This window comes from Suncus etruscus, chromosome 3 (genome assembly GCF_024139225.1).
Source record: "Suncus etruscus isolate mSunEtr1 chromosome 3, mSunEtr1.pri.cur, whole genome shotgun sequence".
NCBI lineage: Eukaryota > Metazoa > Chordata > Mammalia > Eulipotyphla > Soricidae > Suncus > Suncus etruscus.
The window spans coordinates 108,215,767-108,228,579 of NC_064850.1; the positions used below are offsets into that span (position 1 = coordinate 108,215,767).

Here is a 12,813-nt window from a genome sequence, read left to right on the forward strand (position 1 = left end):
GGGTGGTTAATTTCTCCTTTGGAATTACAAAATTTTTTAAGATTATAAGTCCATTGATAAGAATTAAAATGACTTTGTTGTAAATTATTTGATAGCATTTAAGTTTTTTTCCTCCCAAATGTACTTAAGATTTTAACTTTATTTTTAAATTAGATACCTACGGGAAGAAGATTACATTATCTGTAGTGAATCAGTCATCCTATCATTGGAGCTTGACAACTGGGTTAATTCTTTCATATATTATCATTAACTTGCATCACTTTAAATAGTTGGGGTTTTTTTGTTTGTTTTTGAAATTTGAGCCACAACCAGAAATGCTGAGGGCTTTCTCCCGGCTCTATACTCTGGAATCACGCCAGGCAGTGTTTCAGGGGACCATATGGGAGAACAAAGATCAAACCCAAGTCAGCTTCATGCACGACAAGGATCCTACATGCTATAATATAGCTCTGGACCCCCTTAAATTGCTTTTAATATTTAAATTTTCTGGAGGAACGGTGGGCTGAGGCAATAGATCACAACCAGTTACCATCAAGGCTTACTCCTAACTTTGTCTTCAGAGAGGAGTTCTCAGGTAGTCATATGAGGTACTAAGGGTCAAACTGGGATAGCCACATGCAAGCCTTACCCTTTGACCCTAGCTGGACTTGTGTGAAAATAAAAAGTGAGTAACTCCAAATGAATTTATATTTGTTTAATGCTTCTTCTTGGAAAGTCCATAAATTCCAGAATAGATTATCTTTCATAACAACAGTAAGCACTTCAATTGTAGTTGGATATAGAAATTACATTTCAAAGTAAATTATTAGAGAAATTTTTGATATTTAGTCATGAAATTCTCCCTGATAAAGGTCCAAATACAGAGGTTATCAGTTGCCTATGAAGGAAAGGCTGACCTGCAGCTCTATGACATCAAAATTGAGATCCCAGTGGTTTCCTACTCTTTAATGTGACCCTAGCTCCTTTCCACCCAGAAGAGAGACTCTCATCTCCTTTTTTTTGTTTTGTTTTTGTGCCACACCCGGCAGTACTCAGGGGTCACTCCTGGCTGTCTGCTCAGAAATAGCTCCTGGCAAGCACAGGGGACCATATGGGACACTGGGATTCGAACCAACCACCTTTGGTCCTGGATGGGCTGCTTGCAAGACAAACGCCGCTGTGCTATCTCTCCGGGCCCCGAGACTCTCATCTCTTAATCTTTCCAAAGTGAAGGATGAACCATATGGTAGACCATGACACTTCAATCCACTAGATAATTTGAATTTGTTTTCTAGAAGATGCCTTTATTTCTTCTGCTTTACTTTCAATCCTTTAGTTATCTTGATGAGGATGAACCAAACAGCCAGCATAGTCCCCAATAAGTAATATTTAGAACCTCTTGCCTTTCTTTGAATTATCATGAGGGAGAAATTGAAATGATAAATTGTATGAGAGCTCTGGATAAAAATATATGCATAAAAATGAAACAAATTGAAAAAATTAAAACACACAGATGCATTGGAGTGTTTTATCTTTGTGGATATATTCAATGTTATATAGTGAACAAATAGATCATGGAGGAAAATCCCTTTGTCCAGAACTTTGGCAATTGTATAAGTGAATGCAGAATGACCCTGTTGGTAAGGTTGGGTACTTGCAGTGAAGAACTGACAGGAGCCAGTGTAGCCGACTGATCACTGGGACTTTCCTGCTCATGTGACCAACTTTCTTTCTTCCCTCTGTGAAGTGATGGTGACCATGTGGGACCCACAGGAACACATTAAGGGTGAAATAATGTCACACGCACGTGGTCCTCATCATTTCTTGTTATTAATGTCATCTTCCTTTTGTCTCAAATTCTCAAAGAATCCTAAGAGACTGAGTAGATTCTTAGCAAAACAAAAACAAAAACAATTTGTTACTTAGAGATTATATAATTACAGTGAATTAACTGGACTTTACCAAAACATACATTATATATATTCTGTCCTTTTCTGTATCCTAACCAGGTTAAAATCTGTGGTGCAAGGTAGCATTTGGAGGTGGGCTTTCTATTATCCACAACTATGAAGCAAAGTATAGTACATTTGTATTTTTTTTATGATGAAGAGAGAAGAAAATATGTTTTGTCATGGTTCTTCCTTTGCTTAAGAGTAATCTCCCATTTGGAGTACATTGGTTGGAATGAATACCATCACTGTTGCCATTTACAGCAGAAAGTAATTTTATTACTTTCCCTCTAACTCTAATGAAACTCTAGAGGACATAAATTACTGAAGAATATGCTCACAAGATATTTGTTAGTTTTGTATTTTATGCTACATCTGACGGTGTTCAGTTCAGTTCAGTCCTCAGGATTTCTTCCCAGTGGTGCTTGGAGAACCATATAATGCCAGGAATCAGACTTGCCACATGCAAAGCATCACTTCAACCCATTGATTCCCCTCTCACTCCCCTACTCTCTCCTCTCTCTCTTCTCTCTTCTCCTCTCTTCTCTTCTCCTCTCCTCTCTTCTCTTCTCTTCTCTTCTCTCTTCTCTTTTCTCCTCTCCTCTCCTCTCCTCTCCTCTCCTCTCTTCTCTTCTCTTCTCTTCTCTTCTCTTCTCTTCTCTTCTCTTCTCTTCTCTTCTCTTCTCTTCTCTTCTCTTCTCTTCTCTTCTCTTCTCTTCTCTCCTCTCCTCTCCTCTCCTCTCCTCTCCTCTCTTCTCTTCTCTTCTCTTCTCTTCTCCTCTCTTCTCTTCTCCTCTCCTCTCTTCTCTTCTCTTCTCTTCTCTTCTCTTCTCTTCTCTTCTCTTCTCTTCTCTTCTCTTCTCTTCTCTTCTCTTCTCTTCTCTTCTCCTCTCCTCTCCTCTCCTCTCCTCTCCTCTCTTCTCTTCTCTTCTCTCTTCTCTTCTCTTCTCTTCTCTTCTCTTCTCTTCTCTTCTCTTCTCTTCTCTTCTCTTCTCTTCTCTCTTCTCTTCTCTTCTCTCTTCTCTTCTCTCTTCTCTTCTCTTCTCTTCTCTTCTCTTCTCTTCTCTTCTCTTCTCTTCTCTTCTCTTCTCTTCTCCTCTCCTCTCTTCTCTCTTCTCTTTTCTCCTCTCTTCTCTTCTCCTCTCCTCTCCTCTCCTCTCTTCTTTTCTTTTCTCTTCTCTTCTCTTCTCTTCTCTCTTCTCTTCTCTTCTCCTCTCCTCTCCTCTCTTCTCTTCTCTTCTCTTCTCTTCTCTTCTCTTCTCTTCTCTTCTCTTCTCTCTTCTCTTTTCTCCTCTCTTCTCTTCTCCTCTCCTCTCCTCTCCTCTCCTCTCCTCTCTTCTCTTCTCTTCTCTTCTCTTCTCTTCTCTTCTCTCCTCTCTTCTCTTCTCCCTTCTCTTCTCTTCTCTTCTCTTCTCTCTTCTCTTCTCTCTTCTCTTCTCTTCTCTTCTCTTCTCTTTTCTCCTCTCTTCTCTTCTCCTCTCCTCTCCTCTCCCTCTTCTCCTCTCTTCTCTTCTCTCTTCTCTTCTCTTCTCTTCTCTTCTCTTCTCTTCTCTTCTCTTCTCTTCTCTTCTCTTCTCTCTTCTCTTCTCTTCTCTTCTCTTCTCTTCTCTTCTCTTCTCTTCTCTTCTCTTCTCTTCTCTTCTCTTCTCTTCTCTTCTCTTCTCTTCTTTCTCTCTCTCTCTCTCATCTTCGTAAGTTAACCTCAGCCCTATATCTGCACTTCAGCTTCAGTCATAAGTCCTAGATCTTGCTTTATTTATGAACCAGAGAATTCCTTTCCTCGGGGTTTGAACTTGTTACATTAACCAAAATGCCAGGTCTTTTATTTGTCTAAAGGCAGGATTTCCATGTCAGTTGCAGTAGTCATGTCAGAATTTACAGTTTTTTATTTCTTGGAAAAGATACAAGAAGCCAAACTATATTAATAAATATACTTGTTGACCAGAAACAAGTCCAGCAGGATGCTAAATGTCACAACCTGTGGAAAGCTTTCTTCAGAAAGGATGCCCAGCACTGCCAGGCACCACTGTGATTCCTGCACATCAGGCTGGCTTCTGTGGCTTATTTATTTATACCTATTAGTTTCTAAATATCAATCTATATTTAGCAATTATCACGATTATTATTTTGTGGAAAAGGCATCCCAAGTGGTGCTCAGGAAGTCCAAGGGCCACGCTTACAATTCTTAGTCAGGGAGACTTGTTGTGTATGTAAATATTTTGGGGGATTACTATGTTACTCACCCTAAACTGATTGGTGATTGTGCCCTACCCTAGGGTGTGACCTGGCATTCTGCCCCCACCCTAGGGTAGGACCTGATTCTGCTTCCACCATTGGTTGGTATCTGATCCCACCATTGGGTGGTACCTGACTCTGGGGTATAAAAATAAGGGTCTTTGGAAGGCCGGGGCCTTTTTGGCTGGAACAGAAGCTAAGTCTTTGGACTTCAAATTTGTCCTCCGAATAAAGCGAATATTTCCACGAGCCTGACTGTCTGCGAGCTGTTTACCCGCCTTTCACCTCAGAACTGTGGGCTAGACAGGGTGGCAGACGCGTGCTCCAAGCTGGAAGAAAAAGGCCTCATCCTCCATCCCACCATCAGTCAACTTCTTCAGGGGCTGACTTGCTACAGAGACTGATGATTCAATGCAAGGATTCTAGGATGCGTTGTTGTACACAGAGATAGGATTACTGGGGCCCTTCCAGCAGGGCTTGGAGCCCTCAAGATTTTAACAACAAACGTTTGGGAACCATGTAGTGCCAGGAATTGAATGCAAGTTGCTTTTATTTTAGGAATGCATACTAACCACTGCACTGTTTCCCGGCTCCATTTTTTTTAATTTCCATTTTTATTATTTATTTATTTTTATTTAAACAACTTTATTACATACATGATTGTGTTTGGGTTTTAGTCATGTAAAGAACACCACCCATCACCAGTGTAACATTCCCATCACCAATGTCCCAAATCTCCCTCCTCCCCACCCAACCCCCGCCTGTACTCTAGACAGGCTTTTTATTTCCCTCGTACATTCTCATTATTAGGATAGTTCAAAACGTAGTTATTTCTCTAACTAAACTCATCCCTGTTTGTGGTGAGCTTCATGAGGTGAGCTGTTACTTCTAGCTCTTTTCCTTTTGTGTCTGAAAGTTGTCATTGCCCCATTTTTTAATACAATAAGCGATTGATTACATGAGCCTTTTTGAAAGTAGACCGCATATGAGAGACAGCTACCATAAACTGCCAAGTAACGCTCTGCAAAGCAAAGATGAGGGGAGAGAAGAGCCATGAAGTAGAAGCAGAGTGATAGCACAGAGATGATGCATCTGACTGGCCCAGATTTAATCCTTATACATCCTGTAGCCCCTTGAGTTCTGCCAGAAGTGATTCCTGAGTGCAGAGCAAGGAGTAAGCCAAGAGTAAGCTGGATGTGGCTAAAAAACAAAATAATAATAATGATAATATGATAATAAGTGCCCCAAGTAATGCCAACATTTTATAGTAGTTGGAGAAGTAATATATTTAGAGCAAGTTTGAGATGGAGGAGCCAAAGCATAAATGACAGTACCACAATGCCATGGGAAATGGGATAATGAAACTTGTAGAAAGCAGGCAATGGTCAAGCATATCTAAATTGCTGCAGCGTTTAGGCAAGATGAAGAATGAAAATGAACATCTAGCTTTATGTTGGGAGTTTGTGTGTAGTGAGCTACCCCCAAGGCCAGAGGAGGCAAATAGGGCTTACAGCTCTCAATTCCTGTCAGTATAAAATGTCAAGAGTGTTGCCTGCATGGCCTAATAGTAGAAATAAAGGCATGTATGAAAGCTAAATGCAGAAATCAAGTGCAAAGGATAGATGTTACATAATGAGCAGCCAAATTAAAAAACTAGGAGAGAGAAGTGAGATAAGAGAACATTATTTTAGAAGTCAGATGATAGTGAAGTGTAGAATGAAGGAATGGGGACAAAAATCAAAGATTTGCCTTGAAGAAAAAGGAAAGAAATATAGCCATAGTACGACGAATTCTGAAAACAAAAAGAATAATTTCTGGAGGTTGGAAGAGATATGACATTGTGATTTATAGCCCTTAAGATGTACAAAGAACTTTTTATTTATGTTAAAAAACAAGATAAAACACTAAAAAGAAATATCAGGCTCTCCTTTATTCTAATTCTTATGTCTAATTAACCTCTTTTGATTGAGGATATTGAGTGAACCCTAATTTCAATTTCTTTGAGAATAGAACACTATTTGCAGAATGGAATAATTTATAGGTAACCACACCTTTAAAAAAGACAACTAAAATCTGAAATCTTATTTAAAACTTCATTTTGGCCTAATTTTGTTGACTCCACATTGCATGTATCAACTCTGTATAGGTTTTCTTCCACATTGCTCCTATTATAAAGTTTATAAAAAGCTACAAACACTATTTATATTTTCTTCTATTATTTCTTTAGGTATTCCCAAAATAAATATTGTTTTTAGAATTGTACCACATTTACATTTTTAAGCGTGGTTTTCATAACGTTTCATCTGGGCGTGCATTTGCCATTCTTTGTTTCATCTTAAGAGAAAATATTGGGAACAATTTAGTAACATGATCAGTCATTTGGATGATGGGAAGGTGAGAGGGGAAAATAAATCAATCAGTTTCTCTTCTCTTTTCTGGATTTTTGTTTGTTCTGCGGTTTGGGGTCACACCCAACTACTCAGGGGTTACCCCTGGCTCTGCAGTCAGGAATCAACCCTGGAGGATCATATATTTATAAGGTGAGTGTGTGGGGTGGGGTAGTACAAACCCAAGTAGGGCAAGTGCCAGACAAATGCTCTACCCACTGTATTATCTCTTTGGCTTCATCCTTTTTTAATTGTAGTTAGACACAAATAACATAAAACTTATCACTGTACTTGTTTCAAGTCTACAGCATAGTGCGCATACAGACAAAAGATTTTTAGAACTTTTTTGTCTTATAAAACTGAAGCTCTGTGCTCATAGAATCACAACCTTTCCCAGTCTCTGGCAACTGCCATTTGACTTTCGTCTTCCAGCAGGGACTAATGTAGAGAGATCTTGGAAGTGAAATCGTGCTGTATTTGTCTTTATGGGACTGACTGGCTTTAGACACCCAGTGTCCTAAGTGTTATAGGATTGTATTTCCCATGTGCCTGCTTCCGCAGCACATATACTGAAATTGGAATGATACAGAGAAGATTAGCATGGCCCCTGATCAAGGATTGTATTTCCCTTCTATTTTTAAGATAGAACAATATTCTGGATATCCTTTCATCCTTCAAGGATATATAAGCTGCTTCCACCTACTGTAAATAAAATATCTACAATGGCATGCAAGTAGAGCTCATTGGATGTAGACCCAGAAATGGGGTAGCCAGATAATATAGTATTTCTTTTTACTTTGTTTTTGGATGCATGCCCAAAGGTTCTCAGGGACTACTCTCAGCTCAGTGCTTGGAGGTCACTCAGGGGACCATGTAGTGTTGGGGATAGAATGTGGGCCTCACATCTGCACAGCATGCATGCAGCTGGTTGATATATCCAGACTCAAAATTTCCAATTATAATTTATAATGGAACCTCCACACTGTATTCTGTAGCAGCTACACATTTGGCTTTCCTTCCAACAGGGTAAAATGGTTCCCATCTTTTCATTTTCTTACATACTTTTTTTTATTGTTATTTGGATAGTCACTTTAAATAGTTGTGGAATATCTGTGACTTTGCCTTTTCCCTGAGGATAAGTTTTGCTCTGCATTCTTACATATACCTGTTATTAAGAATATATTTCCTTTGGAGAAATGTCTATTCAAATACTTCTCTTTATTTTTAATAAATTGATTTGTTTGTTTTTGTATCCTTTTGAGCTATAGAGAGAACTTGCTTATTTTTTAGCTTAATCCCATATCAGATATTTATTTGATTTGTAACATTTTTTTTTTTTTTTTTTTTTTTTTTTTTTTTTTTTTTTTTTTTTTTTGGTTTTTGGGCCACACCCGGTGACGCTCAGGGGTTACTCCTGACTATGCGCTCAGAAGTCGCTCCTGGCTTGGGGGACCATATGGGACGCCGGGGGATCGAACCGCGGTCCGTCTCCTAGGCTAGCACAGGTAAGGCAGGCACCTTACCTCGAGCGCCACCGCCCGGCCCCGTAACATTTTATTTTATTCCACAGGTTGGTTTTTCACTCTGTTGATTCTTTCCTTGGCTCTGTAGAAATGTTTTATTTTTTTATTGTCCCATTCATCTATTTTGGCTTTTCTTGCCTATACAGTTGCTGTCAAGCCCAAGAAACTATTGCCAAATCCAATGTCATAAAGTTTTCCCCAGATGATATCTTCTAGGAGATTTATAATCACAGGTATTACATTAGGGTCTTTATTTTGTTATGGCGTATGATTCATTTAATGAGCTGTTGAATTCAGTGTTCTAGTATTTTGTTGAGAATTTCTGCATGTGTATTCATCAGGGAATTCAGTCTGTATTTTCTTTTCTGGCAGTGTTACTGTCTCACTTTGATATCAGAATAATTCTAGCCTCATAAAATGAGTTTGGAAGTGGTTCCACCTTTTTTAATATTTTGAAAGAGTTTGAGAAAGATTAGTGCTAATTTTATAAATATTTTATATAACTAACCAGTGAAATCATCTGGTTTTCTTTATTGGAAGGTGTTTTTTGTTTTGTTTTGTTTTTATTGTTTTTTTTAGACTGTTTATCAAGTTTCCTATAAGTTATAGGTTTATTCTTTGTAATTCAATTGAGGGAGTTCATATGCTTTGAAAACGTTTTGACTTAAAGATAGATGATCAAATGTGTTTGTTAGTTCATAACAATGATGTGGTTTTTTTTTCTGTAGCATTGGTTAAAATCTCTCTCATTTGTAATTTTTGTTCTTTGTTATTTTTACTTTTTTATCTAGCTATGAATTTGTCAATTTTGTTTCTACTTTAATTTTGTTTAAAAAATGTTTGTTAAAAAAAAAACATGGTTTACAAAGTTATTGATAATTCAGTTTTTGGTTCTAGTACCAAATCCACCACTATTGTCAACCTCCCTACAGCAATGTCCCAGGTTCCCTCTGATCTCCCATCCTGTCTTGTTGGCAACACATTTTCAAATTTGGGTATTGTAGCTTTGTTCATTATTTTTAATCATCTTTCTTATATTCCCTTTCACCGTTTCTTCTCACCTACCTTTTTCCCATCACCTCACCTTAGTTCTGTTGTCAATGTGACATTATTCAATACTTTCCTGCTTTCTTCAAACTTTTTTATTTCACATAAAACTTTGAGCTCCTTCCATATTGCTATGAACGGGGAAAAGACCTTTTAATCCAAATAGTATTCCATTATATAATCCTACAACATATTTTTTGTCCAATAATTTATATATGGGTACTTTTATTGCTTACATTATTTAGTGCTTGGGATAAAACTCAAGTCATATGTGCTTCCATATTTTAGCTATTGTAAATAACTTTACAATAAACATTGGAACAGAGATGACTTTTTGTATTAATGCTTTCCTATTTTTTGGCAAGATACCTAGAAGTGGGATTGCTGGATCATATGATAAGTAGCTCTATCTTTGGTTTCTTGAAGAAGCTGCATTTCTCTTTTATTTTTTTAAAAAGGCTGTACCAATTTACTTTCCTAACAATAGTGTACATATATTTCTCTCCACCCTTACTCGGTGATTCTTTTCTATTCCATTTGTTGTGGTGGTGATAATTGTTGTTTTGTGGCCACACCTAGCGATGCTCAGGGATTACTCCTGGTGAGCCTGAGGGACCATATAGAATCTGGGAACTACCATGAGGTAGTGTGCAAGGCAAATGCCCTACCTATTATGCTTTGGTTGTTTCTTTTAAAGTCAGCTATTTTAACAGATGAGAATGATATTTATGTGGTTTAAATTTTGTTTTTATTTACCTAATAATAAATAAGAAAATATTTTTACATTCCTGTGAATCATTTCTGTATCTCAGGAAGTACTAATTCAAAATCTGTATTTGAATTGCCCTATTTTTGTTGCTAAATTATAGAAGTTCTTTGTTCTTTGTGTATCTTGTATATTAACTTCTTATCAGATATATGTATATAATATGCAAGTATCTTCTTCCATTGTTTAGTTTATCTTTATATTTTCTAGGTTCTTTTTAAATGTATTTTCACATTTGGGTGAAAAGGGTGTGGCACAAAACCCCTGAGAAGTGCTCAAGGGCTACTCCTGCCTTTGAGCTCAGGGTTCACTCCTGGCCTTGCTGGGGGGGACCACATGCAGTGACAAGGTTTAACTGGGGTTGGCTACATGCAAGGCAAGAACTCTACTCCCTGTATCTCTCTTTGGTCCCAAAGACTTTTACATTTAGTGTTGTACCTATTGATTTTCTTTGTTTTTACATTTATTTCTTTCACTGTCCAGGTTGTGTCTCTAATAGAAAAATAAACGCTTCCCCAAAGTTTTCCTTCATGTACTTTATAAGTTTGATTTTCACATGAAGATCTTTCAGCTATTTTAAATATGTCTTTGTTTATGGATAAGAGTAAGTTTAAGTTCAGTTTAATTTTTCTTTTTTTATCTGTTTTATGGGTCAGGTGCTCAGGTTATTCTGGCCTCTGCTCTTAGAATTCACTCCTGGCAGGCTCAGAGAACCATATGAAATGCTAGAGATCAAATCTGGGTCAGCTGCTTGCAAGAAAAGCACTCTACCCTCTGGTACTATCTCTGACCCCCAATTTCATTTTTTTGAATGTAATTGTCCAGCTTTACAACTATCATTTGTTTATTGTTACTAGTTTAAAACAAAACAATTTAGACCTTTTATATCTTTTACATGGTCTTTTTTATTCCTTTTCATTTTCAAGACCATTAGAATTTCCTTCACTCTTTTGTTTATTTTGACTCTAAGCTATACTGTCTTTTTGTTTGTTCGGGTTTTTCTTTGTTTTGGGGGCACACCCACTGATGCTCAGGGGTTACTTCTGGCTATGCTCTCATAAATCCCTCCTAGCTTGGAGGACCATATGGGACCCAGGAGGAAAACTGAGGTCCGTCCTGGGTCAGCCATGTGCAAGGCAAACGCCCTACCCCTGTGCTATCACTCCAGTCCCTAAGCTATATTGTCTTTTGTCTCTTTCTAACTCCTTTTCACTTACTTCTCTTTTTCAGGTTCATTTATGTATAAATGTAGTTTATTAATTTTCTGCCTTTTATGCTTTTAAAATACTGACATTTACCACCATAACATTCTCTTTAGTACTGCTTTATCTGTACTTCGTGTTTGAATATGTTGTGTTTTTGTTTTGTTTTAAGATATTGTCTAATTTCTCTCATATATTTTGTTGATCTATGACCTATTAGTTTAGTAAGTTTGCTTTTAATTTCCATGATTCATGAATTTTCCAGTTTTCCCCAGGTTTTGAATTCTAGTTTTATTCTATTGCTGACAGAAAAGTAATTTAGTATGATTTTATCTTCTTAATTTTGTGGTTTAGAATGTGATCTTTTCTGGGGAATATTTCATGCACAGTTGAGGATACACTTGGGAATGTGTAATACACTTGAGAATGTGTATTCAGCTGTTGTTGAGGAAGTATTTTGTATATTTTTAGTTCACCTAGACTAAAAATTCAAGTTTTCTGCTTCAATATTGATGTCTGGTTTAAAGTGGAACACTGTATTTTTATACTCTTATTTTGTTACCCTTTCCACTTTGTAATGCTAATTTATATATTTGGGTGTTCTACCATTAGATTACACCCTGCTTTTACCACAAAACAAAGGTGTTTTCTAAAACAATAGCTTCCTCTTTCCTTTCACCAATCTCTTTGACACGTAAAACTCCAGCTAGACTAGATTAATTTTTGTCTCTAACTTGACTCTCCCCTACCTGGTTGGGACTTGAACTGGTAAATCCAGAGAGCTTTCGGTTTGGCAGGCCCAGAGACCATGAGGTGAGAAGCCACCTGACTCCATGATTCTCTCCCTCATGACTGTCTTGGTTTATTAATTTGTGTGATGACTCTGCTTTAGACCTGCTCACCTGGGGTTGGAAATATGGTGTGTAGATTTATTTACACTCTACCATAATACATATATCTATAATTGATATTTATAAAGATATAGGCTTTTCTTGAAGAGGATAACACCTGGTAGTCCTCAAGGCTTACTCCTGGCTCTATATTCAGAGATCACATCTGGTAAGGCTTGAGGACTATTTGGGGTTCTGAGTATTAAACTTTGATGGCTGACATCCAAAGTAAGCATCCTTCCTGCTATACTACCTACCCAATAAATAACCACATATCACTCAGATCCTATTTGAATACTAGCCACCGCTATTTTGTCTTTCTCATCTCTGACTTACTCATTTAGCTTAATACCCTCCAATTATATATATATATAGTGATAAAATGCATGACTTCATCTTTTCTTATATTTGAATAATAGCATTCCATTTTATTGACAGAACTACACTTATTTCTCCACTCATTTATCTTTGGGCACTTGGATTGTTTCTAGCTTTTTGACTGTAGTGACTAGCACCACAGTGAGTATAGGTGTACATATATCTTCTGTTTATTGTGGTTATAATTTTTGGATAGAAAACATAGAGTAAAATTAATATATTATCAGACAATTCCCTTAATTTGTTTTAGAACTCTCCATAATCTGTTTTCCATAGAGGGTTGCTTTTTTTTTTTTGTATCTTCATCAGCATTTACTGGTTAGGATTTTTAAAAAATATATATATGTATGTGTCATTCTGATGGGTTCTTATAAGGTTCTCTTATTATTTTGATTTGTACCTCTTTGATACTAAGTGATGATGAGTAATTTTTCATGTCTGTTGACCATCTGTATTA

The 12,813-nt window shown here is 37.2% G+C and overlaps 1 protein-coding gene and 1 non-coding gene across 2 annotated transcripts in view; both read left to right on the forward strand.

Annotated features, from left to right (window-relative positions):
• Positions 1-12,813, forward strand: part of DCHS2 (dachsous cadherin-related 2) — a 273,708-nt gene that overhangs the window by 202,912 nt on the left and 57,983 nt on the right. The window lies entirely within an intron of this gene.
• LOC126004858 (U6 spliceosomal RNA) lies at positions 7,096-7,207 on the forward strand. The gene has a single exon (XR_007494094.1). It is a non-coding gene; the product is annotated as a U6 spliceosomal RNA (small nuclear RNA).